Genomic DNA, 4119 nt, shown 5'->3' on the forward strand with positions numbered 1-4119 from the left:
ACACCTTAAAGCCATGAAAATAGTGTTAACAAACTATACTCTAAATTAGTATGTGACCCCAAATGTTGGTCTTCTTAGCAGGTGATGGGCAAAATCCCAATCGTAGAACAATCTTCAGAAAAGTTGGCATGACACTCATATTCACTCTTCTCCCAAAGAGGATGGGCATGACAGTGGGGCTCCTGGGCCTAAGCATTTGGTTGTAGTATAAAGCAGGAAAGGGGAAATGAGCGGACAGGGCTCTCGGAGGGGAAATCACTAAGATACAGCCTGAAAGTACGGCTCAGGAAGGTAGATTTTGTAACTTAGAGTGTGGGTGAGGTAGCCCCCAGTGAGTTCTCATAAGTGGAGGGTAACACTCCCTCATCCCTTGTAGGATTTCATTGTTTGAAAATAATCTTGAAGTTCAGCTTTATCTTGGAGACCACAGTATGTGCTGCCTTTGCCATTTTCCTCCTGCCATTTCTCAGTCAATGTCTCATCTCCGGTTCTCTCTGGCAGTTTGGCCCCTAAGAGCTTGGTGGCAAAAGACTGTTAGCATGGCAGAGCCAGACGTGAGCTACTTCCCTCCAGGAAGGCAAACCTCTTAGAGCAGGCAGGACACCCAGGCCCGCTGTCTGCTGCCTCCTCGCCCCACCTCCCTGGTGGCCTCATGGGGCCATTGTCTGCCTCTCCGAGATTATATGTGGGTGGCCTTGTCCTGTGATATTTGTGTGACGCTCATGCCTATGAATGTGGACAGGGAAGAATTGAATTGTATGAGTGTTGGCATGTTGGGAGTGCCAGGCTCAACGGCTTCAAGTTTACGGGCACCCAGCTGTCACTGGAAAGTATGTACTCCCCGCCTCCCCACCCCCACCATCCAGGTCTGCCAGCCCTTAAAGGCAAAAACCTTTTGAAGTTCAGGGTCAGCACTTGCAGCCAGACAGTGGTTGTACTGTCCACCTTCAGATAGCTGGGCCCCAGAAAACTTGAAGCAGTTAAGTCCCAACATGCTGCCACTCATACAATTCAATTTCTCCTCAAACATAGGCAGGAGCATCAGACAAGTAACAGGACAAGGCCTCCTACATATCATCTTGGAGAGGCAGACAACGGCCCCATGAGGCCACCAGGGAGGTGGGGTACGAGGCAGCTGACAGCAGGCGTGGGTGTCCTGTCTGCTCTAAGATGAGAGGTTTGCGCTCATGGAGGGAAGTGGCTCACCCTGGCTCTGCCATGCTTACAGTCCTTTGCCAGCAAGCCTTTAGGGGCCAGGTGGCAGAGAGTTTGGGAGATGAGGTCTTGACTAGGAATATAAAGGAGGAAAATGGCAAAGGCAGCACACACTGTGATTATATCCTACAAGGGACAAAGCAGCAGGAAATGGAGAAAGAGTCCTCTAAGGCAGTGGTTCTCAACCTGTGCGTCGTGACCCACAAGAACTGTATTAAAGGGCCACGGCTTTAGAAAGGTTGAGAACCACTGCCCTAAGGGAACTCAGGGAAGAGAGCCACTTCTGATAGTTAAGCCAAGTAAGGAAATGTTTTAGGGATAAGAAGTCTTTCCCAATCCTATCAAATGCACAGATATCCAAGTGGGCTGCACCTTGTAGCTGCCAGCAAAGATGGCCCAATCTGCATCTGTCCAGGGCTGGTCACGCAAGTCAGGTCTGCTAGAGTACACATTATCTATAACTTCCGTACAGTTATGCTCAGTCTCTCTTTCACTGACTGGAAGGAGCGTGGCTTGTTTCAGAGTGTTGCATTAGAGAGCCAAAAATGTCCCTTAGCGTCCATTAAATTGACCACAGAGTGGGGTACTTTCACTCAGACCCTGTCCTAGAGTCAGCTTGTCAGCTTCTTGCACAAGGAGAGCAGTAGCGGGTAGAGCCCGTAAGCATGGTGACCATCCTTTTACCACTCCATCCAACTGCTTAGAGAGGTAAGCTACAGGCCTTGGCCAGGACCCAACCAGCTGGGTTAACACACCCACAGCCATTTTATCTCTCTGAGACATACAGAGTAAAGGGTTTGGCCAAGTCTGGCAGTCCCAATGCAGGTGCAGCCATCAGCCTCATCTTTAGCTGGGAGAAGGCACATTCCTGTTCTCCTTCCCACTCCAAGGGCTCTTCCTTCTCTTCTTTAGTTGCGTCATACAAGGGCTTAGCTAAGACAACAATGTTGGGGATTCAAATATGACAGAAGCCGACCGGGCCTAAGAACTTCCAAACCTGCTTTTGGCTCATGGGGCTGAGGAGGCAATTAATGACCTGCCTCCATTTTGTGCCTAGATACCTTTACCCCTGCTTGACAGTAAATCTTAGATAACGTATTTGCTGCCGGTAAATCTGGGCCTTCCATTTGGATACTTTATAGCCACATACCTCTAGATGTCATAAAAGATAGTCCATGCCTTGGGCGCAGCCCTCCTGGGTAGGGTGTCCTGAAAGGAGGTCATCGACATATTGGAACAGCACACATTCTAATTCCTCAGCTGGGAATTTCTGGAGGTCACAAGCCAGTGCTTCTCCAAAAATCGTGGGTGTTTTGAACCCCTGTGGCAACCTGGTCCATGTGCACTATTTCCATGTCTGGTCTCTCCCACTGGAAAGAAAACAGCCTCTAGCTTCCCAGAGCCAGCCTTATACTGAAAGATACATCTTTTAAGTCCAGACAAATGGGCCGCTTGGCTTCTGCTGGCAGTAGATTCAACAGAGTATGTCTCATTTTATAAGTTGACAGTACAGACAAGGCTGGGATCTAAATACAGGTGGACCACAGCCTCTTTTTTCTCCTTTTAAACTATTTTTCTCTCTCCAATTTCTCTCTTTACTAAAGGCAAATTATAGTAGAACTAACTTATTTGTCAAAATAAACTGTACCTTCAGTATATGGGGTCTGATTATTTCCATAAAGTGCAGTAAGAATAATTAATTATTAGCCATCTATGCTCTTCTTTCCTTTAAAATTGGCTTTGCTGGAACCTTTTATAAGGAATCTCAGGCTGGACTTTTTGAAAGCCTTTCAGAGCCCAAGTTTTATCTGTGCCATTAGATACCTGTATGTATTGGGTAAATCCCTCTTCTCTTGAGGTCCCCAAGCACATTTCGATTCCTGGACCCATCAGCAAGCGACCTTCATTACTTACCAGAGATCAGGAAATGTTACTGATGGGTATCTGGCCAGTTTTCCAAAGGGCTTTTTTTATTGGCCTTATAAAGTCAACCTTAATTCTTTAATGCAGTCTGGACACCTCTGGAAATGCTATTCCAGCCAAAGCCTTGGTAAAATAATGAGTGCCTTCATCATGTCATATAGAACAAAACAGATTCTTATTGAACTTATGAAAATAACTGTATTGTGGGTGGGGCCTTGGTGTGTGTCACACTTTATGGGGGCAAGACATGATTGCAAGAGGGACTTTACCTAACAATTGCAATCAGTGTAACCTGGCTTATTGTACCCTCAATGAATCCCCAACAATAAAAAAAAAAAAGAAAAAAAAATAACTGTATTGTCAGAAATTAAGAATACATACAAATGGCTTGCAAATTCTGGAGAAAACAAGGAGAGAGAAAAATACATGTTTCAAACTCTGTTCATAAGTACACACATTGCTTGAAAAACTACAAATAGCTCAAAAGACAGAAAATTATTTCTTGACTTCTGGAAAACAGAACACAGAAAGAATCAACAATATTTTGACCAAAAAGACATTACAAACTAGCCCAGATCCGCGTAACCGATTTCTATTCTGTTGAAGTTAGGTTAGCAATACTCATAGACATGTTAACTTTCCAATGAACGTTCTAAAAATCTGCTTTTTAGTCTGGCGGTATTCAATTTCCAAAGACATCAGGAATTTGAATTTGAGAGAATTTGTCAGCCTCTCTTAATATTTTTTTTTTCTTTTTAGGATAAACTTTGGACTCAGCCAGTTACATAAAAAATACTTTATTTTTTAGATGAATTGAAATTATTACCAACAATATATGTTAGGACAGACCAATGTCTTATACATTAGGACAGACCAATGCTTTATAATATTGGAACATATATATAACCATAACCTACATAAAATTAATCACCATTTCATATTTGACAATGTTTCCTATATATTTTGAATAAATCAAATAAG

This window comes from Nycticebus coucang, unplaced genomic scaffold, assembly GCF_027406575.1.
Source record: "Nycticebus coucang isolate mNycCou1 unplaced genomic scaffold, mNycCou1.pri scaffold_53, whole genome shotgun sequence".
NCBI lineage: Eukaryota > Metazoa > Chordata > Mammalia > Primates > Lorisidae > Nycticebus > Nycticebus coucang.